Source organism: Rattus norvegicus, chromosome 13, assembly GCF_036323735.1.
Source record: "Rattus norvegicus strain BN/NHsdMcwi chromosome 13, GRCr8, whole genome shotgun sequence".
Lineage (NCBI taxonomy): Eukaryota > Metazoa > Chordata > Mammalia > Rodentia > Muridae > Rattus > Rattus norvegicus.
The window spans coordinates 103,083,534-103,111,252 of record NC_086031.1 but is presented as its reverse complement, the minus strand read 5'-3'; the positions used below and the strand labels follow the sequence as shown (position 1 = coordinate 103,111,252).

The window sequence follows — 27,719 nt, the reverse complement described above, 5'->3', positions numbered from 1 at the left end:
TGTGCTACTACTCATACAGAGGGGCATGTCCAGATCCTAGCACTTGGTAAGTAGAGGCAGGAAGAGTACAAGCTGGAGGCTAGCCTGGGCTATATAGCAAAACTACCCCAAGAACTAATAAAAAGGGAGAAGGAGAGATAATAATACTATAAAATATAGAAATATTCTGTATACATAAAAAATCAATAAAATTAAGCTATGTATCTATGTTATGGAAAGGTATTGGTAGTATAGGGCCTTAAAATTGTAAACAAACAAACAAACAAACAAAAAACCCCACATATTGTCTATGTCATAGGTGCTTTGGATTTTTTGGTTTTAGACAGGGTCTTTTGTAGACCAGGCTAGCCTTAAATATGTAGTCAAGGATGCCTTTGACCTCCTATTCCTTGTCTCTACATTCCAAGTGCTGTTTATGGGTGTGTGTAGCCACACCCAGATTAAGAATTCCTTTTTATTTAAACTTTGAGGCCTGGGGATGTAGTTACAGTAGTAATGTTCTTGCCTAGAACACGAGCCAGCATTATATGTCATGTGTGATAGTCTCAAAATATAGCTTATACATATACCAAATTCTTTCTAATAATAAACACACTATACAGTGAAATGCCAACCTTTAAGAGCCCCTTTCTATAGATTTGCCCTTTGAACTGTTTATCAAGTGATTAGAATTTTTTCAACAAAGATTATGGACAGAATCAATACTGATAAAGTTCTGTACCATGCCAATTCAGCACGGAAACACTAAATGATTGTGGTGTTACTTTATTTAAAAATAGTTTTAAATGTGGCTGGAGAGATGGTACAGTGGCTATAAGCACTGGCTGCTCTTGCAGATGAACTGGGGTCGGTTCCCAGCACCAGCCGGGTGGCTTACAACCACCTCTAACTCCAGTTTCACAAGCTCCGATGTCCTCTTCTGGCCTCTGTAGACACTGCATGCATGTGATATCTTTAAAAAAAATTATTTCTTAACATTGTCACTCTTAAGTGTTTAAAATGGCATACGCATGACGTACAGACCAGAAGCGAATGAGAATCTCATAAGCTAAATGAAAGTTTACCTCTTGACTTTTTTCTCCCTGACTCAGGTAAACTCGTCATCCACTCTTAAACCTCGAACACCACACGAGGTCAATTTTGTTCTAAGCAACTAGAAGATACCAAGAGATCTCCTAAGTATTCTTAGACAGCGACGTGCCCAGTGTGGCCCTCGGAGCAGCTGAGTAGAGTGGGCTGTCGTGTGTCACCTCGACACAATCCAGAGTCAGCAGAAAGAGGGAGCCTCTGTTCCAGTCTTGCCTCTGTTAGACTGGCCTATGGGCATTTTCTTGATGAATGGTTGATGTGTGATTCCCAGCACACCGTGGATGGTACCACCATGAGCAGGTAGGTGTTTCTGGGTTGTATAAAAAAGGAGACTGGGGCTGGAGAGATGGCTCCATGGTTAAGAGCCCTGACTGCTCTTCCAGAGGTTCTGAATTAAATTTCCAGCGACCACATGGTGGCTCACAACCATCTGTAATGGGATCTGATGCCCTCTTCTGGTGTGTCTGAAGACAGTGACAGTATACTCATATATATAAAAAAATAAACAAATCTTTAGAGAGAGACAGAGAGACAGAGACAGAGAGAGACAGAGACAGAGACAGAGACAGAGACAGAGGAAGCAGACTGAGCAAGCCACAAAGAACAAGCCAGTTTTCAGTGCGCCTCCATTGTTTCAGTTACAGCCTTGACTTCACTTCATGATGGACTTAGCTGTTGATTGAATGAAACGCTTTGTTCCCCCAAGCTACTTTTGGTCATTCTTTTTACCACATCAGTAGAAAGCAAAGTAGGACCTCGTTGAACCAATGAATTTTTTGGTTTGCTGGCACCGTGTCTCACAAATCCCTGAAGTGTATTCCTGTGCATCTCGAACAGAACAAGACTGAAACGCCTTCCTTAGGAGTAGGGATGAGCTCTCCGCTATCTATTGGAAAAGAGGTTTGTCCTAGAAATAGAAATTGGGGTTAGAATTAGAAGCAATGGCAGGGCTCCCAACATTCCACTGCACTAAATAGGGTAGTTACATCACTCCTCTAATCCTTCATGTAGCCGAGGACCTTGCCAAGCACCTGGTGGGAAATGGTTAATAAACTGAGTACTTTTTAGATACCGTCTCTCTTAGGATTTTACTGCTATAGGCAGACACCATGACCAAGACGACTCTTATAAGGACAACTTTTAATTGGGTCTGGTTTACAGGTTCAGAGGTTCAGTCCATTATCATCAAGGCAGGAATGTGGCATCGTCCAGGCAGGCGTGGTGCAGGAGGAGCTGAGAGCTCTACATCTTCATCTGAAGGCTGTTAGCAGAACACTGGCTTCCAGGCAGCTAGGACCTACTCCAACAGGGTCACACCTTCCAACACTGCCACTCCCTGGGGTGAGTCTACACAAACCGTCACACCATCAGTCCTTTGTGCAGACACAGCACCTGTGCTTGACAATATGGAAACTGTCAGACGGGACTGCTGTAAACATGAGTCCTTTTGTTCCTGTTAAATGTAGAACCATCTCCTGGGCCTTGAGAAATTAATATCATAATAAGGAATTAATATTAATAAGGAAATTAACAGGACAATAATGTTGTTAAAATAAATGAATAAAGGAAGGAATAAGACGACCAGTCAGTACAAGTGGCATAATGCTTAGTATCTAACTTAAATACACATGTATTTAAATAAGTCTCTCCCACATTGTTCAAAATTCAGTTCTCCTGGGTTTCACTCTGTAACCCTGAAAAGCATATGTATTTTCTTGTCTCCTGTGAAGATGGGATGTGGGGGTAGCATGGATATGTGACCTGGGGTGGCCAATCAGATGCATAGGTTCAAACTCAGGATCAGAAGAAGCAACACCAGTAACATCAGCATCAACATCTGGTTTCCATGGAAACAGTGATGCAGTTGTCACTGCAGTGAAAGCTTTATCACGATGTGTCCAGTAACACAGAAGCAGTGACCACTCCCACAGACTCAGGCCCGCCTGACTTCCTCATCCTGAACTTCCAAGTTCAGTCCTTGGAAGACCATTCTCTACATGGGTCAACTTCTCTTCAATGTGTTCCCTCTCTGTTTAAATCATCCAGAATCACTTTTTTTCCTTTTCTCCCCTTTGAAACACTGCTTACCGATGAAGAGGGATTTAGAGAAAGAAAAAGAAAGGAGTGTAAACATTCAAATGCAGTGCACAGTCATCCTGCTCCTAGCAGCTTGGTATCAGGAGCACCGAAAGGTGAGCAGAGAGCTTTGAGCTCATGGCCCCGCTGTGCCACCCGCTGCAGAGTGACCTGCTCACTTCAGGGAGAGCAGCAATGCCTTAGCGTTATTCTCAGAACACTGCTTTGAATTTCTAATGAGTCAGTTCTGAGAACAGGGCCTGGTACAGATAAAAGCCACATGCATGTTTAAAACCAACAACAAAACACCACTTACAATGTCAAGTTATGTTTGGAGGCAAAGTCAGTCACTTGTGATATCACTGCGTTGGCTCTTCCAGATATTAGGAAAGGTCTTGGAGGAACCCTCAATGTGAAATATGTCATCTTGTGACTGACAGAGGCTAGGACAATCTAATTACCTTTAATACTCACACTCATGCATTAAGCTAGTGAGCTTTGTTAGTGTCATCTTGAAGAGGAATGGGTGATGTTCGAAAAAATCATAGAGCAGCCCCCCACCTGTTAATTAAGGTTCCAGAGTTGATTATTAATAGATCATGTAGAAAAGGTGTTCATGGGTGATCAGATGACTTGAATGCTGTTGTCAGATTAGTAAAAGGGAGCTGGGGTCTTGTTTTGGATTGTTTTGTTTTGAGACAGCACCATTGTTTTGAGACAGGCCAGACTTTTGGAGCTCCTGACCTTCCTACCTCCACCTCCCAAGAGCTGGGATTACAGGTGCATGCTGGGAAAGCACCCCTCCACTCCCAGCCCATTGAACCATATCCCTAGCCCTCAAGAGTTTTCTATTGGATCCAATGGAATCCCACCACTCTGGGGTAACAGCTTATAGAGGTGTCAGTGGTAAGAGGCAAGGTAAAGACAAGCCCTGGAGAGAGGAAGCTGAGTCTGTGACACACGAGGCTGAGAACAGAACCAGAGACTGCGGCCAAGTACCAGGGGCTCAAATGATGTGAGGAAGGTGTTGGGGAGGGGTTTACCTGGGACTGGAGGCTCCTTCCAATGGATTCACTAGATAGATGGTCTCAAAAAGTCTCCTCTGCTCTCTGTATTCTACCTAGGAAACTGGGGTGGTGGTGGGTGATACAAACGAAGAAAATATAGCCGTAATGAAAACCAGTTAGGCTTAGGATCCCTTCTGGTCTAGCTTCTGGTCTACTTTCTGGTCTACCTTCTGGTCTACTTTCTGGTCTACTTTCTGGTCTACCTTCTGGTCTACCTTCTGGTCTACCTTGCTCCACAGCAGGAGACTCCAAGACCATCAGTCACCCACTGGAAACAAAGGAGCCATAGGGAAAACTTCCCCAATGTCAAAGGCAGACACCCGGGTAAGAAATGTATACTCTTAAAGTCAAGGAAAGAAGAACAAACTTGTTAAATCCTTCACTGTGTCCCTCGGTTAATATGAACTACATGAAATAACTCATTAAGAAATGATTTGTGAGGCTGAAGAGATGGCTCAGCTGTTAAGGTTCGTAGCTGCTCTAGCAGAGGACGAAAGTCCAGTTCCCAGTACCCACAGTGAACAGCTGCTAAATGCCTGTAATTCCAGCTCTAGGGGGATCTGATGCTCTCTCCTGGTCTCCGCAGGCCAGTGTGTACACATATACTGGACACAAATACACACATGCACGTACACATGACTACGTGCATGTATACACAAGAGAGCACACACACACACACACACACACACACACACACACGATTTTAAAAACCATTTATTTTGGTACACAATTGGAAGGTCTCCGCTTGTGATCAGCACACCTCCGTTGCTTTGAGCCTGTCATGAGTGAACGCAATAGAAAACAGAGCAAAAGCATTCACACATGGTCAAGAAGCCAGAGGAAAAGACAGGAACTCAAAGTTCCTCTGGTGGGCATGGCCTGGAGACCTCTGCCTGCACCACACATATTAAAGGTCTCACCATTTTCCAACAGAACACTCTGGAGACCAACCCTTGACAGGTTCCTTTGAGAGATGTTTAAGCTCCAAACTCTAGCAATCTCCACTGAGCCTTGCATGGTGCCTAGCACCCAAGACAGGCAAATCTTTCCGTTGACAATTTGGAAAACTGGTTTTGATAGGATGATTTCTTTATAGCAGTGGTTTATTTCCAGGCAGGATTGGAGTCAGAAATTGGCAATGGAATCTAAAGATAGATGGATAGATAGATGGATGGATGAATAGATGGATGGATGGGTGGATGGACAGACAGATAGATAGGTAGGTGATAGATTTACGGTAGACAGGGAAAGACATTTTCCTAAAGATTTTCATTCATCTTTAGATCATTTAGCTCACTTATTGTGTTTTAAATTAGATTTATTTCTGCCAAAGAGTGAATAAAGCAGTCAGTCCAGTTTCTTTAACAGCCACTGTGGCAGCTACTTCTCCATCACTGCATCAAATACCAGACAGACAGCCTGGCCTGGCCTGACTCTGCCTGACAGGCAGGCTTTCCCAGAAGCAGGCAAAATGGCTCCCAACAGACAGATGCTGAGAGGATGAAAGGTTGGTTTCAAAAGGTTCAGTTCATCCTGGCAAGGAAAGGTGGCAAAAATAAAATGAACTAATGCTCTCCTTGTAAGGATCTTAAAACAAAAAGTCTCTCATAAGAAGGCATCATAGAAAAACATCTGAAGGCTCCTTAAAAGTCAATGCTTACGTCCTTTTACCCAAGGAGACGAAATAGATTAAAGAATTTTAAAAACATTTATGTATCCGATTTTATCATCCAGTTAATCTTGGCAACTGAGGAGTTTTCTCAGCTCCCATACAAGACTGTGTTTCTAGCTTCTAAGTTAGGGGACCACGATATTTTGGGGGCAATGTCTAATCTTACTCTTTACTTCTCTGGTCTGTCCTACCTATTAAGAATGTGTACATAAGGGTTGGGGATTTGGCTCAGTGGTAGAGCTCTTGCCTAGCAAGCGCAAGGCCCTGGGTTCGGTCCCCAGCTCTGAAAAAAAGAAAAGAAAACCAAAAAAAAAGAATGTGTACATAAAACCACAGTAAAAACATACTGCACAGCTCTCACCCAGGAAAATAGCTGACTCATTCTTCCTTCTCTTTCTGTTTTGCTGTGAAATCTATGAGGAGAAGGCAGGGTGCAATTTCTAGGGCATAGAAAGCCCTTTGTCAATGCTGAATAAATCTTCCTGGGTCATCTTTCTTGTGTAAAACAGAATTTTAGTAAGAGATCATTGACTTGAGACCTTACGGCCTCCACAATTGACAGCTATGTACTCTTGAACTACTAACCATGATTTCGTCCTCACTGATAGACTCTAAGCCCCTTCAGCTGAAATCTCTCTGGTACCCATTGCCAGAACAGAAGTAGCCCTTGGAAACAAGTACATTTCGAACTGGAGTGGATTAGCTCTGAGGGTGTTACCTGGTAACCACCAACATGTTCCTCTCTCCTTGATGCTTTGCCAAGTCCCGTGGGTTTGTTTGTTAACCAAAAGATTAAGAGTACCCTCTGCCTCCGTAGAATTTTAAATCTTGTTAAAGAGAGATAATCATCTCTCTCCAACAATAATGATTAAACAAAACAGAAAACGACCCTCAGTTTGTCCCAAGTTGACTTTTAAAATTTGACTATAACACACTGTTTAAAAAAACTAACTGTATTTCTCCATGCCTGTCTCCTACCCAACAGTAATGACTAGACTTTTTTTTTTTTTTTTTTATGGAAGGGAGAGCAAATTTTGAAACAGCCTCCCAAAGCAATGTCTGATCTACTTAGTATTAAGCAAGGAATTAAGTGTGGATGCCTGAATTATTTAAGGGGGCATGAAAGTAGAAAAAACTTAGTTTTAAATCTTTGCTGACCTAGAGACTGATAGAGACGGCATTTGTTGCTGGCACCTGCACACTTCCTTGCTAAGCTCGTAAGTGGTCATCACTCTGAGCCACAGTGAATCACTTCTGGTTCAAGTTCATTCCATTGTTTGGTCCTCTCCAAGCTTTACACTATGTGTACTCCCTCTCCTGCCAATCAAAGGTTTTGTGTGAGTGATCCTCAGGATGGCCTGAAAGAACTCCACTTAAACCCACAAAAAAAGGACTAAAATCAAGGTTTCTTAGCCTTCTAGAGAGTTCCTGATCTCCTGATTTGTTTGACAGATAAGCATCGTATATAGTTAAGATGGTGACCAATCAGAATGTTTTGATAGGTGGTTAGATCGGGCAGTGGATGTCTGTGTTATCTAACATGCTTATGGGCTCTTTGCAACAAAATTTAAAATCTATTTTCCTAGGAGTTTTCAGGTATAAAGTGTATTGCCCTTACAGATTATGTTAAATGGGTAATATTGGGATATTAATCCCTAGAGGCTAGCATAAGTCCTGGGGAGGGGAAACGAGAACTCAGGGAAGCAGGTGCAAAAATGCCCATGGTGGGGACAGTTCCAATTTTCTGTTGCCCGGGATAACTGTGGTTACAACAACTAACCGCACACTTGAAAACAGCTAGAGAAGCGTCTGAAGGTTCCAGCATGGAGAAATGAAAACATGTCTGTAGCTGCCACAGGTTAGTGAGACAATGCAGTGTCATCTTCCTCTGTCTGGTTTATTTTACCTAATAAAATATCCACCCATGTTGCCACCAGTGACAGGATTTCATCCTTATCACAGTTAAATGATATTGTGTAAGATTATTACCTTTTTACCTATTCCTTTCCCACTAGAAGTTGTAGTTCTCCCTCTCCCCCATCCCCCTCTCTCCCTCTCTCCCTCTTTCCCTCCCTCCCTCTCTCCCTCCCTCCCCCTGTCCCTGTCTCCCTCCCCCGCCCTCTCCCTCTTTCTCACTCTGTCTTGCTGATGTGCCATGGGAAAGCTTTTGCTATACCTGGTGTCCTTGCTTTGTGTCTGTGCAGTCGATAACCAGGCCATGTGTGGTACTTGTATTATCAGAGGTTTGAGAACCCCTACACTATTTTCCACTGGGCTACACTGATTTCTATTTCTACAGATTTCCCAATTCTCTGTGCTCTTGCCCGCATTTGTGAGGTTTTGACCTGTGGAAGATAGTCATCGTAACTAGGACAAGCTCTCATTGTGACCATCTCTTTAATAATTAGTAATTTGAACTTTTTTTTTGCTTTTTGTCCCATTTATTTTTATTTCTACCTGACTTTAACTGTTTCATAAACACTTAAAAATTGTACGTATTAATCAGGAGTCATGTGATGTTATGTCATGTCATGTGATGTTTAAATCAGGCTAAATATGACTTATGTCTTCAAAGGCTGACCACATCTTTATAGCAGGATCCTTCACGGTCTTCCCTTCCAGCTTTTTAAAATGCATGGTATGGTTACTGTTATCACAGTCATCTCAGCATGCCTGAACCACTCACTGGTATTCTATGGAATGGCTAGTATTCTGTCATATAGCTAGTCTTCTATTGCCTGACTAGTCTTCTATTACATGGCTACTCTTCTATCCCATGGCTAGTCTTCCAGCCCATGACTAGTCTTCTAGCCCATGACTAGTCTTCTAGCCCATAACTAGTTTCCTATTGCCTGACTAGTCTTCTATCACATGGCTAGTCTTCTATTGCCTGACTAGTCTTCTATTACATGGCTAGTCTTCTATCCCAGGGCTAGTCTTCTACCATATGACTAGTCTTCTATCCCATGGCTAGTTTTCTATCCCATGGCTAGTCTTCTACCACATGACTAGTCTTCTATCCCATGGCTAGTCTTCTATCCATGGCTAGTCTTCTAGTCCATGACTAGTATTCTATCCCATGGCTAGTATTCTATCCCATAGCTAGTCTTCTTTCCCATGGCTAGTCTTCTGGCCCATGGCTAGTCTTCTATCACATGACTAGTCTTCTATCACATGACTAGTATTCTATCCCATGACTAGTCTTCTACCACATTACTAGTCTTCTATCCCATGGCTTATCTTCTATCCCATGGCTAGTCTTCTAGCCCATGACTAGTCTTCTATTGCCTGACTAGTCTTCTATTGCCTGACTAGTCTTCTAGCCCATGACTAGTCTTCTATTGCCTGACTATTCTTCTATTACATGGCTAGTCTTCTATCCCATGACTAGTCTTCTGTCACATGACTAGTTTTCTATCACATGGCTAGTCTTCTACCACATGACTAGTCTTCTATCCCATGACTAGTCTTTTATCCCATGGCTAGTAATCTATCACATGACTAGTATTCTATTACATGGGCAGTCTTCTATCCCACATGACTAGTATTCTATCGCATGACTAGTCTTCTATTATATAGCTAGTCTTCTATCATATGACTAGTATTCTATCCCATGGCTAGTCTTCTATTCTATGGCTAGTAAGCTATCACATGACTAGTATTCTATCCCATGGCTAGTATTCTATCACATGACTAGTATTCTATCACATGGCTAGTCTTCTATCACATGACTAGTCTTCTCTTCCATGGCTAGTATTCTATCACATACATGCCAGGTATTTTATATGTTCTTTTACCATCTGTCTCTATTCAAGTCATCTATCTTGTTTTAATCAAATTATTTGTGCTCTTTGTGGATTGCCTATTCGCTTGAGTTTTTAAACCTCTTTATTTCATTGACTCCCCTCTTACATGTATGTTTACCACAGCCCAAGAGCACCGTCTCCATTGTTGAATCTTGTCACATTTATTTGGTAGATTACCTGTAAATCTCACCTTGATCTGTTGGTTAGTTAGCCACATTTTCCCATGGTTGCAAATTCTAGTTCTACCTTGCTGTGGTAGGGAAGCACTTGATATAAATTCAGTCATGTCAAATTTGTCAGGACCCTCTGTGCCATTGAGAGCCTTCCGGATAGACTTGGGAGGATATATCGTCTCCTTTTGGTGAATAGTTTCCTGCGTGTGCACTTGATGTTATTGTTATTTGAGGTGTAGTTTAAGGCTAAGTTTTTCCTACTGATTTTCTGTTTGGATGATGTGCCCATTGTTGAAAGCAGGGAACCGAAGCCTTCTGCTATTGTAGTACTCTGGGCTTTCTTCAGATCTATGGACATGGTTTGAATATTTAAGTGTCACAGTGCTGGACACAGATACAGTTACAGTTATTCTCTGTCTTTAGTGAAGGCAACCTTCATCATATAATGACTCTTTGTATCCCTTTTATCATTTTTATGTAACAGTTGTTTTTATTGAATACAAATATAGTAGCTATTCTTATTTTCTTTTTTAGTTTGTTTCTATTAAATAGATTTTTCTATGCCTGGCTTACATTTCCTTTAATGCTAGCTCTTTACCGGATAGCTGGAATACAGGAATGCATGTGGCAGGTTTCTATTGTCAGTTCTTCAATAGAGATATGCACTCTGTAAAAGTTAACTTATATTATTGTTACAAGTTTGGCCCCTGACAAAATGAATGCAGTTAGAGATGGGAGAAAAAGACCCTTGAGTCAGAATAAGCTAACACTGTAAGTATTGAGGTTTAGATTTTGATCCTAAAAAGAGTCCTGGAGATTAGACTCTTTTTCTGTATAATCATAAAGCATTTACTGGGCAGATATCTTTTACACAAATATCTGAAGCATTGTATGTGTGTATTGTGTATGTGTGTGTATGTGTATATATGTGTGTATATGTGTATGTCTATGTGTCTGTGTGTGTATATGTGTATGTATGTTTGTGCATCTGTATGGATATATGTGTATGTATGTGTGTATGTGTGTGCAATTTAGAGTCTTTTACCACAGCAGCAAAGAACGGTTTTCTTCCGATAATGCTCCTAGGGATAAATGACATCAACTCTTATTAATCCCAGCCCCTAAGAAATGGGTGCAGGAGATTTGGGAATTCAAGGCCATTCTTGTTATAGTAAGTTTGAGACAAGCCTAGCTTACTTTAGACCATATCTCAAAGAAAGAAAGGAATTTTTAAGTAAGTAATGAGCAAAGGAAATATACTAAGCATGTGGACTTCTTAAGCAGAGAGTCAACAGAAGTGTAGAAACAGTGTTCACGGTTTCGTGTTGATTTAGGTATTCAGTGCACATGTATTCATTGTATACATTATTGTGGGCTTCACCACCAATTATGAAAATATAGGGAAACATACCTTTAAAGTATATTAGGAATATACAGGGCATAACTGGTTACTTATGAGACAACTTTGGGGGCACTAAAGAGGCTGCATACAGAGTATTGTGACTAGTCAGCTGGGGAAAGAAAGAAAACAATTTCTTGTTACAGAGACAAAAGGAATCCTCCTTTTTATCCAGAGTGTGCTGACCCCTGGTTATACAGATCCTGCAGCTAAACAGCTGCCACACTGGCAGACCTAACTTGCTAGAAATCAAAGGAAGACTGCTGTGTGAACTGGGCGCGCTCAGAAAATATCCTATGCACAGTGGAAGAAGGTGACTTGCTGGTGTTGGGATGAGAGGGAAGAGGAGAAAGCAATCCAAAGGACTGTGAACAAATATCACATGGACCTGATATCACAGTATAGCCTCCAACCCTGAGAATCAAAAGCGCAGTCCACGGTGGGTTTGGCCTCATCGTCTCAGCTTGCTTAGATCTTACAAGTGCCCATATATCGACTGGCCATTCACAAATGCTCTGAGCACGGGAGGTACAGTCACTGGGAGCTAGATCCTGTGGAAACTCAAATCACAGAAATAGCCCAAAACTCAGTCACTGGAATGATCAGAGATAGACAATAAATGTAAGCATATTTAATGTTTCTAAATTAAAACTATTTCAAGCACATAAGAAGATATCAAAATCAAACAAATGGATGTCAGAGAAGACCTGATCTATAAATAACATGACAGATAATGGCATGTGTTTGGGACAGGTGACTTTTTTTCTTCCTCCAGAAGCTGGGTTCTTAATTGCTAACATGGCAATAGCTTCCCATTCCGGAAGTCCACAATAATATATATCATCTCTAAATATATTTTACTCTCTTCCCTCACCTTAGGCTATGTATGAAAAAAAGAAGCCTAAAATCAAGAGAGTAGCCTGAGAGTTCTAGACTACACCGCAACCCCAAGAGGAAAGGCATCAGCAGTTTACCAGCATACACTCGTCTGTGTGTCCGTACGTTCATCTCCGTGTCTGTTCCCTCCTTGTCTTACGAATGCGTGCCTCTGATGCATCTGGAGTTCCTTGAGGGGACACAGAATTAAGGAAGCAGGAGTCATGGACTTGCCCTGCTGACAAGAATGTTGACCTTTAACAGTTGTCTTCTTCTGTCATGGTGGCCTGCTTAGAAGTCAAAATTCCATGAAACCCTTTTTTTTGGAACTCCAATATTAATGAAAAATTCATGAACTCACATATTGCATAAGTCCAGCAGGGAAGTGTTAGCAATGCCTTCTATTTATTCCCCCCCATCTGCCTGCATGATTCACGATTCCCCTCTGCCCCTTCTTCACTGGTGAAATCTATACCAAGACACACTGGTGTTGATTATATAAGCCTTTCTGTACCTACTCTTTGCAAAGTTAGAACCATAGACACGATGTGTAAGAAACCCTCCCTCCATCAAGTCACCAGCCAATGAAACTTACTCGTACCCATAGACCTCTAACCCAGGTTCTGTCCTAATGGTAATTCTACCTGAGAAGGGGCTGAAGACAGTTTTGTGTCCCAAGTATGGATCTGTGCTGCCACCTACTGACTGGAGGCCAAAGGTGACTTAAAAAACAAACCAAAACAACCTTCTAGAACACTCAGGACAGTCTTCCCAAAAGTTATTTAGACACCAGCAGTGCTGAGGTGGAGAAGTGTGCACTTAGCTCCCACATCATAGCCTGCCCCAAAAGTCACTATGCTGAGTAAGGAATCAAACACTAATCTAGGGGTAGCATTTGACTCAGATGCAAATGTGAGCCCCTCAAAAGCTGCACTTAAAACTGACAGCCAAAAAAAAAAAAAAAAAAAAAAAGGAAAGAAGGGTTGGGGATTTAGCTCAGTGGTAGAGCGCTTGCCTAGCGAGCGCAAGGCCCTGGGTTCGGTCCCCAGCTCTGAGAAAAAAAAAAAAGGAAACAGCCAGGTCGGATATTGTGGAATAAGTAGATGTGGCTGATAATAAACGTGTGGTTATATTTGCTCTGCACTTACAGTCAAGAAAGAATGAAGGGTCAGAAACGGCGTCCCTTGATTCTGTCAGACTCCTAGCTTAGCTATATGGAAGGTGTTATGTTTCAATGTGAGAGTTTCTTCTGTTTTCAGATGACAGAAACAACAGGATATGCACATCTCTGGGTGTTACTCTGAGGACTTTATCAGTTAATATTTGCAGAGTTACAGGCAGTTGCGAGCCACCCAAACTAGGTGCTAGGAACCAGACTCCTTTTGGGGGGGGAGGGGTTGTTTTGTTTTTGCTAAGACTAGCAAGCACTCTTAACCACTGGGCCATCTCTCCAGTCACAAAGACTGTTCATTTTACATGAAGCACACCATGACTCACTGGAAGGGGTGTGATGGAATTGAACTGCTGTGAACATCTCATGGGTAGACGTTACTGTAAAATTATAAAAAAGCTGTCTTTTACCCCCTCTAGATCTGGCACCACAGTGCCCCAAGATATCTGCTAGATATCTTGGCAGAAACACACACCCCAATTCCGTGTGGCCCAGTGTCTCTGCTGCCACACACTCTCCCACCCTCAATTCTCCACAAGAAAGAACACACAACACAATAACCTCTGATCCAATGGATAAGATATACTCGTCCACCTAAACATACAAAGCCCTGTACACATCCATCCCTTAGGAACATTCATAAAAACCTGTAAATACACAGGGTGAAATCAACGCCAGCCTCTATGTTCTCTCCGAGGCTACTCTGCCAGTATCCTCCAGTCTCACATCTCCTCCTCTTCCCTTGGACTTTTCTCCCGCCCATCCTTCCTTCTCATCCAATGACAGGCCTCGTTCTATCCTGTACCCACCCTCACTTATATGAAGTCCTACAGGTAGACACTTCTGAGTGCATCTGAATGGAATCAATTCCAGCCATTGTTGTATAATAGGATCTCAGTAAATACCGTGTGTTGGATCCACCTGTCACCCTGCAGTTCTGTTCCTGGCTTGTGTCTCTTTGCTTCCTTTGATGTGGAAAATAGGGCAGTCTATCTTGGGAAGCAGAGTTGGCTGGTTGACATCTTGGAGAGCCAAGTCAGCTGACTGACATTCCTGAGATGGTGGGGAATGGTGGAGATCTTTTCAGAAGCTTCATGAGTTTGGTACTTTCACTCCCAGGTCTTTCCTCACGCACGTTCACATTTTTCCAGGAGTAAAGTCAGCTCTGCCGTTTTCTGAATCTGGTGTTAACATTACCAAGGGGATAGTTCTCTCTCTGGCTACTGAGAACTAGTATGTCATGTTTATGCAACTATAAATGATTGAGCTGCTGGGTAAGAAAACATGGTGAACTCCTCTAGCCTAGGATGTCCCTTGCCTTTCGACAAATCACCAGTTAATGAGAAATTTTGAAATGAAAAACTCTTGAGTGAGTGAAGAGCGCCTCTGTGTGGTTCTAGAAAGCGAAATCACATACATGTTGATGCGGTGTCACAGATAAAGACTCTCCTGGGGGACATCTAGGTCCTCTGGCTCTAGGGTCTCTCCATCTCCTTTCCCATGATGAAGCCGGCACCTCGCACATGCTAGGTAAATGTTGTACTACTGAGACACACCATCAGCTCCATGTCTGTGCAAGTGCAGAGGGCACCAGAGAGCAGCGAAAAGGATGCAGACAATAGTCTCTTTTTGATGACTTGTGGGCCAAGCAACGTCATGGTCTGTTCGCTAGTGGTGCTTACATGGATTTGGGCAATCTTCAACTTTGCCTCCCTGTGACAGGCGTGATGCCAGGTTGCAGACTGACTTCCTGTGATCCACAGCAGGTTGGGGAGGCAGACGAAAGTAACCAGCCATCTGGCAATGCGACAGCACTCTCAGGAAGGGCAGAGATTCTCCTCGGAGGCAGCCAGGTCAGTTCTGAGGGTAAAGGACAATGAGCAAATGACCCAGTGAGAACCTCTGAGAAAGGGGATCTCGGAAGAATTCAAGGGCCAGGCTAAGAAAGCTGTAGAAATTGGTAAGTGATTCTGAGCGATGTGTGGGGCAGGCCACTGACTTCTAGGGTCTGTTATATCTGTATTAACTTTGCATTTTCTTCTATGTAGCTTCACTGTGCCTTGACACTCAGAAACAAACTGGCTCTTTTCAACCGTGTCATTTTTAGACAACAGCAATTTGACTTTCAAAAGCATACATCATATCCCTGTAGTGCAGACCACATAATGGCATACGCTTATTTTCCCATGTAAGATGCATTCTGAATCTTACTCTTCTGGGGAAATACCGCCGTGTTCAGAGGCAAACTCAAGAAGACGACACAAGTGCATAGAGAGGCCCCAGTTTGCCTGATGACTTTGTGTCCTGCAACTTCACTGATGTAAATTTTTCTGATGGGATCTGTGTGGTCTTTAAGTAAACACTCATGGTATCAGCAATTAGAGGCACTGGTACTGCTCCCTTCCCAAGCTTTATAGTTTTCTCGCTTTATTTTCTTGAAGACTTTGAGCGCTAAATAGAGTAAGACTGAGAGGGTGGCAGTGGGTCTCGTTGCAGATGCTATGTAAAATGCTCTCCGCTTTTCTCACTTAGTATAATGTTGGCCGTGGTTTGTCGTGTTTTAGCTGTTATTACACTAAGGTCGGTTCCACTGAACCCCAGTTTACTTGGTCTTTGATCATCGAGGTGTGTTGAGCTTTCTCACATGCCTTTTCTAAAGCTATAGATGTGATCGCGTGATTCCTGGTTTTACTGATTAGTGTGCATTGGACAACTTTGCTTTCCTATGATGAAACCAACTTGATCATAGATAGCATTGGACTTCCATGTGTTCTTGAATTTATGCATCTTTTATTGAGGATTTTTGTTTATTTGAGAATTTTTCTGTATTTGTGAGAGAAATTGGTCAACTGTGTGTGTGAGTGTGTTTGTGTGTGTGAGTATGTGTGTTTGTATGTGTGTGAAGTGTATGTGTGAGTGTGTATGAGTGTGTATGTGTTTGTGTACTTGTGTTTGTATGTGTGTGTGAAGTGTGTGTATTTGTGTGTGAGTGTGTGTGTTTGTATGTGTATGTGAGTGTGTGTATGTGTGAGTGTATGAATGTGTGTTTGTGTGTGTGATTGTGTGTATGTATGTGTGTGTGTATGTGTGAGTGTGTGTGTGTGTGTGTGTGTGTGTGTGTGTGTGTGTGTCTTTGTCTGTCTTTATCTGATTTTGAACTCAGGGCAGTCCTGACCTTGTAAGAAGTTTAGTGATGTCCTGTGCCTTTCTCCATGAACTGTCATGCCTGAGCCTTTCCTTGTTAAGAAAAGTTTAATTCCTATTTAGTTCTGTGGTTTCTCTTAAGTCTTTTTAAATTGTTCATGTTTTATCATTTTAAATTTGGTAATAGTAAGCACTTAAAACTTTATTTCTTCTAGGTTTTTCCAGTGTGTTGATTATGTTCTGGAAGTATCATGAAAGATGTTTCGGATCTCACCGAAGTCTACTTAACAACACCCCTTTGTGTATTTTATTTGGGTTCTTTCCTTTGTCTGCCTGCCTGCCTGCCTGCCTGCCTGCTTAGTGTTCTGTTGCTCTGAAAAGACACCATGACCATGGTAACTCATCTTAAAGAAGGCGTTGAGTGCATTGTCATCACATCAGGAGCACGGCAGCACGCAGACAGCATGGGTTAGAGCAGTAGCTGAGAGTTCTACATCCGGATTCCCAGGTGTCGAGAAGAGAAGTAGCCACGGGGCTCGGAATGGGCTTTATGAAACTTCAGAGCCCACCAACAGTGACGCACTTCCTCCAACAAGGCCACCTCCTAATCCTTTCAAATAGTGCCACTCTCTGGTGACCAAGGCTTCAGATCTATGAGCCTGTTAGGGGTCATTGTTATATGGACTACCACACCATCCATCCATCCATCCATCCATCCATCCATCCATCCATCCATCCATCCATCCATCTATCTTATCTATCATCTATTATCTATCTGTTATCTATCTATTATCTATCATCTATCTATCTATCTATCTATCTATCTATTATCTATCTATCAACTATCTATCATTTATCTATCTATTATCTATCATCTATCATCTATCTATCTATATCCATCTATCACCTATCCATCTATCTATATCCATCTATCTCTCATCTATCATCTATTATCTATCTATTATCTATCAACTATCTATCATTTATCTATCTATTATTTATCTATCTATTATCTATCTATCATTTATCTATCATCTATCTATATATCATCTGTCTACCTAGCTATCTATCATCTATCTATCATTTATCTATCTATATCTATCTATTATTTATCTATTATCTATCTATCAACTATCTATCATTTATCTATCTATCATCTATCATCTATCTATCATCTATCTATGATCTATCTATCAACTATCTATCATTTATCTATCTATCATTTATCTATCATCTATCATCTATCTATCATCTATCATCTATCTATCATCTATCATCTATCTATTATCTATCTATCAACTATCTATCATTTATCTCTCTATTATTAATTTATTATCTATCTATCATTTATCTATCATCTATCATCTATTATCTATCTATCTATATATCATCTGTCTACCTAGCTATCTATCATCTATCTATCATTTATCTATCTATATCAATCTATTATTTATCTATTATCTATCAACTATCTATCATTTATCTATCTATTATCTATCATCTATCTATTATCTATCTATTATCTATTATCTATCATCTATCATTTATCTATCTATCATCTATCATTTATCTATCTATCATCTATCATCTATCTATCATCTATCTATCATTTGTCTATCTATCATCTATCATCTATCTGTCATCTATCATCTATTATCTATCTATATATCATCTGTCTACCTAACTATCTATCATCTATCTATCATTTATCCATCTATCTATATCCATCTATCTATCATCTATCATCTATTATCTATCTATCTATTATCCTCTATTTGTACATATATAGGTGTAGATTATAGTTTAAATCTCTCTTACTCGTTCTCTCCCCCACCCCTGTTCTTTTTCTCTTCCTGCCCCCTACCCCCCAGTTAGGAAGCTGGCAATCCTTTTAACCTTTCCAGAACTCCACCTTCCCCTTTGGTTAGGTCTACAAGCTCTACTTTCCTTCCTGCTTCCTTTGTCCTTCATGACGTCTTGCTGTCTACCAGGCTTGGCCTTGGCTTCTTGTTTTCCTAGAGCTTTGGGGCTCCTGTTTGAGACCACTGGTTTACTTACATTTGAGCACTCTAATATTTGAGAGAAGTGGGTTAAGTTATAAACTTTGTTCTCGACTGCCTTGGCTGTATGCCAGAGGTTCTGATAGGCAGTGACCTCACTCCCACTCGATTCTGGGAATGTTTAAATGTCTCCTTAATTTCTTCAGTGACTCACCCACTGTTCATTCCAAAGTACATTGTCGATCAATCTCTGAGTATTTATATATTTGTGCATACGTGTGTTGGGAGTGGTAATCCTGGCTAGTTCTATCCCATGTGGCTTGAAAAGTATATTCATGAGGCAACTTGGGCTCAGAAAGACCAAGGCTACACATTCTTTCTCATATGTGTGTCCTAGCGTCTAAGCTAGAAAGAGGAAAAGGAACCTACATGATGTAATGGTGAGAGGGAGAGTCCTGGGATGGATGGGGTACATGTGGCCCAAGCATAGGAGATGGGGTTGGGGGAAAGGAATGGAAATGCCATCAAACCGTGCCCCTCTGTGGTAACTAAAAATCCAGTTTAAAAAGTTAAAGGTGGATATGAACCAATTTTTGAAAGAATGCCACCATCTAGTGGTGAAGCAGAGAAATTCACTTAGACAGATTATACTTTCTAAAAGCGTGGCCGTTTTACAGTTTCCTAGTTATATTTTCTTTCTGCGCTCAGTTTCCAGGCCTCCAAAAATTCATTCTCATATTTGGCCTGGTTCCCAAAGAAGCAACTTCTCCAGGGCAAAGCAAGATGTGTATCTGTTAGACATTTGGAACGTTTTAGCTCGGTTGATACTAATACTCTGGGCGCGGCTCTCTTCCCTGTGTGCGTACTTCCCTGTGTGTACTGCCTTGTGTGTGTACTTGTGTGCACCTGAGTAGTTTGATGATGTCACAGACCCTTGAAGACTGAGCAGCCAGCATGAACAGTCAGACTCTGACAGCGTCTTACGGCTAGGTGTGGGCTCTCCATCTGCTGCCCCGGTTCCTTGCTGCATACTTTCCCTCACTCTCCCTTTCAGGGGGTTTGGTCTGATTTTCCTCTTAGGGGTCATTTGTACTTCAGTTCTTTACCTTAATGTAATGACCTGTGCCTTGATGACCCTGTTCTTCATCTCTGTTCACCCAAGGTAGGGACCCATGGGACAACAAGGAAATACTGAGTCCAGTTGGAGGTAAATGATTTACCTAAGTCCAACTCGGTGAACCCGTGACTCTTTTTTACATACAGAAACCTGCGTGAGAGGTTCCTTATAGAAGACAAAAGCCCGGGTGACTCTAAAACACATGCATCACCAAAGAGTCCCAGCCAAACACAGGACACCGTCTCCCAGAAGCTGCCTAAATGGCTTTCCCCATTCGGTCAACACCTCCACACTCCATTGCCTCCTGAGACTGCAGGCAGCTGGGAGGGATAGGTGGAAGGACCCACGTGACCGAGGGGTTGTATGGAAAACTGTTCAGCCCTGCTGAGAGCGCCTCATAATTCTATAAACTACTCGGCATCCAGACTCTTGACGTTTGAACCAACAGCAGGAGCTGAATCGTGCTGAACTGAACTTTCCTCTTGCCTCTTGCAGATCGACATTCTGTGGGCTCCAGCGTTCCCAGAGATAGTCATAAGCGCCCCTTTGATATATAACCTAAGCTTCAGGGTGGTTCTGAAACTGCTATTGAAGTCACCTCCCCACACTCACGCCTATAAGGTTTTAGCCAATGAGTGTGTGCTCACTGGAGGTTTCTTCTGGGAGATATGGTATTTGTGAACAAACTACTTTAGGATAAAGTGAGTCTACCTCATGTGTACATCTGAACACACACACACACTGCAGGGGGTGGTGCCAGCAGTCCCCACAGGAGAGACAAGTTAAGATGTTGATGACACATTTCCTCATGGTTGATTCGCTTAGCTTATGCCTCATCCTCTTTTACCTCGCATAACAGCTGCCTAGCGAGAGACTCACCTTCCTTCCTCTTACCATCCTTTCCTAAACCCCGTTTCCCACCATGTGAACAGTAGCCCTGCCATTCCTACATTCAAAGAGACACTGATAGTGACTAGCGCCTATAATATTAAACCGCAGTGTCAGATTGGCAGCCGAGGCCCTGTGCACTACGTACGCCTCCTGCCTCTTTTTGTTTCTCTCTGTTCTTTATCCTCAACTTGTTCTTCCTACTAGAGTGACCGTCATCCTTTCTCCTCAGCTCCCAACCACACCGTGGCCTCTCCAGTGCATTTGATTTTATGCCCAAGCAACCTCTTTGGTAAAGCGGGCCTCCTCCTTCATCCTTAAAGAGAATGCCCACTTAGAATTCCCCAGACAACACCAGGGGTCTTCTGTATTTCTATGGCGCTCTGTCCATCCCAAATCACCTATGCAACAGGAGCAATCTATTCACTAGCAAAGTGCGGGTCCCTTGGGCAGAGTCTCCCTTCCTGTCTTCAGACCTCTAAGCTTGGCTTCTGAAAATGAACGATATATACAGGACCCTATACGGGGCCACGAAACTGAAGGCGGAAGTCATGAGCCCTCTGGCCACGTGGAAAAGTTTCTGAATGTGTAGTGCCCGAAATTCTATTCAAAGTCAAATGCATAACAAGCCAGGGCGTGGGTGACAGTGCCCACATGTGTTGCTCTGTGTTACTTCACTGCGGCCTAGGTTCTGAACACACGCGTGCGCGTGCACAAACACACACACACACACACACACACACACACACACACACACACACACACACTGCCCTGCACATGCAGTTGTGTGACACAGCAACAAGGAATGCTGCCTGGAACATGCTGACTCAGATCTGACACTCACATGTCGTGAGTTGCATGTTTTCTGCTGCCTCCCTCGAAGTCTCCTCTCACAGAGACACAATGGTTTGATTTACAGAAAACATAGACTCTCAGTATTTCCCTGTCGTTCCTCAGTCTGTATCAGACCGGTAGGCCTTGGCATTCGACTGCACTGGAGAGTTTGATCTTGAACAGTAGCTCTCGTTGCTTTCTTGGGATTCATGAAAGACCATGAAACTGAATGTCGGCTTGGGGTTGCACCACGTTTCTCATGATTTCTTAAATGGCCCTAGACACATTTCTGTAGTGTTTAGTATGCACACCAGCCTTCTCAGCACGGACCACTGCAAAACCAAAATGCAGAACAACTCTGAGAAATACCAGAGAAGTCCCGCAGTATCTACGGTCAACTAATATTTACTTATTTATGTAAAAATCAGCAAAGACTTCCCAGTCATTTGCTTTTGCAAATGGCAAACATATTTACCAAAGAAATGCTTTGTAACAAATGTCTTTTTTTCCCCCTGCCTTTACTACAATAATGATATTTATAAGGCTTTTCCTCAGTATGGGCTATTTTAAGTTTTTGAAGAGAACTGAGATTTCTGAAAGCTTTACCACACGGTGGGCATAGGGTTTTTCATCGGAAGGAGTTATTTCAGGTTTTTGAAGTAAAGAAGGATGGACACACGAAAGATTTCCACAGGACCTTTTTCTTGTATTAATTCTTCCATGACTTTCACAGGAACTGAAAGAACTCTGAGGTCTACAAAATGGGTTGGGTTCATTGTTGGTTTCTGCGTTGACCTTTCTTTCATAGGTGTAAAATGACTTAGCAGAAAGACAGGGTTTTTTTTTTTTTTTCCTTTTGTTCCTAGTGCTTTTCTCCCACAGGAGTTTCTTGATGTCTTCCAAATGAGCTAGGACAGCCAAGGACGTGCCGTATGCGTCATAAGGTCAACTCACATGGCGGCTGTGTGTGTGCTTGAGTACTTGTGGCGGAAGTCAATGTTGTCCAGGTCTGCTCACATTGCATCCTGCCATTTTCATCAGCTCAGCCTTTGTACCAGGGAAGATGTTTGTCAGATGCGGTGTCTTGGTAAAGATTTCTCCAGACTGACCACCTCCAGTTCTTTCACAGCCTCTCACACATACCCGTTCTTTGACTTCTCCTAGGATTTGCGTGCTGGCCTTCTGTGCTCTGATTTTCCCATTGGTTTCTGACACAAGCAAGCTTATTGAACATTTCCAGCACTGCATCTCTGTATAGATGCTTCTGAGAAGAATCCAGCAAAGCCCACTCTTCCTCAAAAACAACTAAATCCTCATTTGCACGGAGAGGCATCCCATAATTCCCAGGTGCTTGCTAAGCAGTTTCCTATCTTTCATGCAGATAGAGCACGTGTTGAAGACAGTCACAGCCTGATCTCTTTAGCAGCATCAACTGTACGGGTTTCTCTGATAGCTCACGAGAGGAGGTTCACCCAGGAAGACCTTCAAGGCCTCCGACATCTCTTTAGGCCTCCTAGGGCAGCTTCCAGGCTCACCCGAGCTCTCCTCATAATTTGCCACAGCGATGCTTTCCATACAGAGCAGCGCCTCAGCCCTAGAGTCTAGGAGGTAGCATGGCGGCCAAGAAAAATCGATAATAAATTTCTAACAAGATCTTTTAAACTTTTACGGGTTGTTGTTATTGTTGAGATGTAACCGTGTGGTGCACAGAGGGCAGTTGGTGGAACTGGTTCTCTTCCCACCTTTATCTGGGCTCTAGGATGCAAACTCAGGTCACAAGGCTTATATAGCAAACACCCTAACCCATTGGGCCATCTCCCTCATCCTCCTTATGACTTATTATTCGTAAGTGCTTTTACTTGTAAGCCGCTTCATAGATGTATATGCCCAAGGCCTTACAAATTTTCTTGGGCCAAGATCAGACCAAGAATGGAAGGTGTTTAAGAAGCTCTGCCTCTCGTGTGCTCTATGGATGGCATAAGTTCAGTCAGTCCAGGTTAGCGGGGACTGTTGCAGTAAAAATAAAAAGCAGCAGAACCGGTTCTCATGTACCCTGGCACCTGGCAGTTGATAGTTCCAGCTCCAACAGGCTATTGGAACTAGTGTAATTTATCTCAGATTAGTATCTCTCTCTCTGCTAGCCAGGAACTTTCTGGTTCTAGCTACCAGTAAAATCAGGGTTCTAGAAGTCCAGCAGGGCTGGCCTATCCCAGCTCCCCTCCACGGACTCTGCCCACACTCCCAGCAACTGTCCTCTGGTAGCTTCTAACTACTGGTAAAATCACGAGAACAAACTGTAACGCAACAACCAGATTTACATGTTCAATACTCAATCCACAATGCACCCACACAATAAACTTACAACCAGTCGATAAGGATATAAACCACCCGCCTAGATAAGATAAATTTGCCTACAGAAATCCATCCCAGCTACCTTGGCAATTCAAGACCACCCAGATCTGGGTCATCCTTCCCCGTCTCCATCTTGATTCTTCTTTTCTTCTCCTTCTCCCTCCCCTTACCAAAGCTTTGTCCCTGCCTTATTGTTTTACTGTCCAGCCATGGCCTTGACCTAACTCATCTGCCTTCACCTGCATAATGACATCAGCCTACACAGGACACATAGGCTGATGGGAGGGAATGGTTTCCGTCATCCATTCCAGTCTCACAGAGAGAGCTAAGGAGATGTGAATGAAAGAATGGTGGTGATGGTGGTGGGGACGGGGGCGGGGGGGATTCACACTTTTTGTGCTCCTGGATGTGATGGCTACCTCAGAAGCTTACTTACCTGAGTAGAAGAGAGGAAGTCTGCCTTTCTGTGCCCCCACTGAGAAAGAAAACAACTCCGTTGCAGTCATCGCTGTCAACCATGTGGCATAGGAAGGGCACAGTGGGGAGAGAGACAGAGGGGATGGAGAGAGAGCTTGACCCTGCGTGACCTCCTTTTGGTCTAAAGCAGAAAAGGCTGCTTCCCAGTTCTGCCCTGACCTTTAAAGGAAAAACATCTCCACTGCAGAACGGGGAACAATGCGGACACTGTCGGGGTGCCGCTGTTTGTGTAGCCAAAGGAACACAGAGAGACTCTGTTGAGTGTTCTCCCTCTTAGACTTTTGAATCAATACTCACTGTCTCCTTCCTATGACTAATCGGATCAACGGCGGGAGGGTGTTCTTCTCTCTGGACAGAAAATTCTCATATTGACACCTGGCTTATTTCTTTTCCCCCATAAAAGTAGAAACTTTAACTTATTTCTAACCTAGTGTTTCCCTAGATGGCCCAAGGTGGGACCCATCACCTACCATAGACCTGATGATGGTGCTCAACTACTAAAGAAACTAGAGACCAAGAAGGCTCCCAGGAGATAGACCCTAACCCTGGGATTATAGCCAAACTACAGACCAAGAAGGCTCCCAGGAGATAGACCCTAACCCTGGGATTATAACTAAACTACAGACCAAGAAGACCCCCAGGAGATAGACCCTAACCCTGGGATTATAACCAAACTACAGACCAAGAAGGTTCCCAGGAGATAGACCCTAACTCTGGGATTAAAACCAAACTACAGACCAAGAAGGTTCCCAGGAGATAGACCCTAACCCTGGGATCATAACCAAAACCACACTTTAACTCTGCTTTCACAGAAGAGCTAAGGACCCAAGATGATAATGTTCCCATCTGAATGAGGGAAAGGCAAATAGTAATTTTACTTTTGTAAAAAGGTAAGTTTTAAAAGTTAGGCGTATGTGTCTGAATCTGGGCGTGTGTGCTCACGGAAACCAAAAAAGGGTCTTGGATCCCCTGGCATGGGAGTTTCCGGTGGCAGGGAGCTGTCTGATCTGGGTGCTGGCCACTTGACCAGGGTCCTCTGTAAGATCAGTGAGCCATGTCTCGGGTCCCCAACAGTTTTATTCCCGAGTTCACAAGAGCCTAGGCTACAGAGGAACCAGGAAAGCCGACTGCAGGAATGGCAGCCCCTCCCTCCGCAGGAAGATTGACCAATGCATGGTTTCACCTTTGGTAGTGCAAAGGGTGGACCTTCAAATAAGCAGCCATGGAGAAAGCAGTTGAGGTGCAAACCAAGGCTGAGCATGGGCAAAGAGGACAACTCACAGTTGTTGGGAACTCGAGAGGTGAGAGTTCTCACCAGACACAAGTCTTTTCCCATGAGCCTCTAGCAATGGCTTTAATGCATATGGTGGTATGAAAGATCGTCTTGGCTGTCATCTTGACTGACCTGTCATCTTGACTAGACCTGGAATCAACTAAAATGTAGGGCACTGTAAGTAGATTTTAATAAACTCTATCAGTTATTAATAAGAGCCACCGACTCTCCAATAATCAAGGCAGAGAGAGTCCTATAGATTTTTTAAATCAGCTTTAGCACAATTACTGGGTGAAATATTCCTAATCTATTGTCCTATACTATAGACTATTAATTCCCCAACTGCATTTCTCAAGTACTTGCTGTATGAGTCTCACCCAGGTTATTTTTGCTGCATTGGCCTCTGGGTCTACTTCTCTTGGCTCCACACTCATGACTCATCTCTTCTCATGGTGGTCTCCTTCTTCCTCCTTATCCTCTTAGTTCCTACCTGTGATCTCCTGCAAGCCAGTAACTGAAGTCCCACCTACCTCAATTCTCCTCCATAATTGGCTGTGGCCACCTTTATTTAACCAATAGCTTTAAATTTGGGAGCAAGGTTTATACAACAAAGACCGGTGTCTGTGTTGGGGGCCAGTATTTAGCATTTGAATACACAGTAGCACCAGACCAACCCCCAAGAAGGCACTGGACACCCCTGTGAAGAGCTTTCTGGATCAAATCATTCTAAGTAGGAAGGCCCATCCTGTTTGTGAACGGTTCCTTCTGGTGACAGCCCAGGTAAAAAGATGCGGAAGAAAGAGACTTTGTTCTCCTCCTGTTCTGTTACGCTCTGGTGAGCTCAGAGATCCTGCTGCTGTTGCTGAATTCCTTCACTAAAGTATTTGGGTTTCCAACACAGACTGAGACTCTAGGAATCCTCTAGGTCTCCAAGTCAAGGGTCCGACGAGACATTCAGCCTTACTAAATGCTGACTGCTACAGTTTAAGGCAGCCATTGTTGGACTATCTAAATCATACTGTGTAAGCCAAAATAAAACTTTTGCTAGTCTAAGCTTCTTTTGCTCATGGTATTTTATCTTAGCACCGGAAAAATATAACTAATACATGGGGCAAAGTAGAAGACGAGAGCATCCTCTTGGCTAGTATTCTCTGGAAAGGAACCAGAACCCGCCCCCTTGCTTCCAGCCCCACCCCTCCAGGGGTGTGTCAAAAGACTTTAGATTCCAGAGGATGCAAATGACCTTTGCCCTTCTAAGGGCTCAGGAGGCTGGCTGCGGGAAGTTTTCCAGTTTTCCATGTCGTGTTTGTTTTTATCTACACCTTCCAGTGAAATCCCAGGCTTATAACTTTCAAAATGAAGGCAAGCTGTAGGAACAGCAGTTCTCTTCCCCCAAAGCAGATCACAGAATCCTCCCAGCCACCTGCAAGCTGGTCTGCAAGCTGGTCTGCAAGCTGGCTGGCTGTCAGGAGCTTCCTAACCTGCTTATCTAAGTAAGGCTCTCTCTATTCCAGAAATGTCTGCTCCACAACCTGGAGGAAAGAATGTTCTGTGTAGAGACTAAGAGGAACCTGAAACACTCCCACCTATTAGCCTTGCATGGCACCTTTTAATTCAATCTCACTCAAATCTTCTTGCCAATGTTTGAGCAGTGCGTATGCAGTAAAATCCTCATACAACCCAGTGGACCATGTTCTGAGAACTTCCCTGTAGTTGAGCACATAGAGACTGTTGGGAGGCACTGGGAGCCCTCTTGGAGGACATGGAAGTGCCCCACCTCTTCCTGTGCCTCATATGCCATTTCCTTGGCATCCTTGGTAACCAGTGAGCATATTACCAATTGTGTCAATCAGCCTTCCGTTGCTATGGCAAATACATGTGATGGTTGACTTGTAAAGAGAGAGGTTTCATCGCCAAGAATGGAAGAGAAGGAGGGGCTTAGGGTCCACCAGTCTTCCTCGAGGATACCCTGCCAGGAATTTTAAATATCGACCATTGGGCTCCGCCTTTCAAAATTTATACCGCCTACCCATATTGCCAAGGTTGAAACTAAAGCCTTTAATCTATGGGGCTGAGGGAGGCATTCAGGAGCAAACCTATACCACCACAGTCAAGACAATCAAATCCAAGGAAGCAGTATTTGTGGGAACCCATTCACAGTTCATTAGTCAGTGTGTTAATTGGTTTTTGCATCATTGTAACCTAGATAGTTGACAGAAACAACTGAAGAGAAGACAAGGCTTGTTTGGGCGCATACTTTAGTTCACCATGGTGGAGAAGCCATGTTGAAACATTTCCATCCCTA

At 43.0% G+C, this 27,719-nt stretch overlaps 1 long non-coding RNA gene across 2 annotated transcripts; it reads right to left on the bottom strand.

Moving 5' to 3' along the window:
• Positions 1 to 2,212: 2,212 nt before the first annotated feature.
• LOC102548492 (uncharacterized) lies at positions 2,213 to 24,313 on the bottom strand. Of its 2 annotated transcripts, XR_010057139.1 has the most exons (3): positions 24,101 to 24,282; positions 12,257 to 15,189; positions 2,213 to 2,481 (listed from the first exon to the last, which is right to left on the bottom strand). It is a non-coding gene; the product is annotated as an uncharacterized LOC102548492 (long non-coding RNA). The 2 variants fall into 2 exon arrangements; XR_010057138.1 differs by lacking the exon at positions 2,213 to 2,481 and having other exon boundaries at positions 11,894 to 15,189; positions 24,101 to 24,313.
• Between the last annotated feature and the right edge of the window lie 3,406 nt (positions 24,314 to 27,719).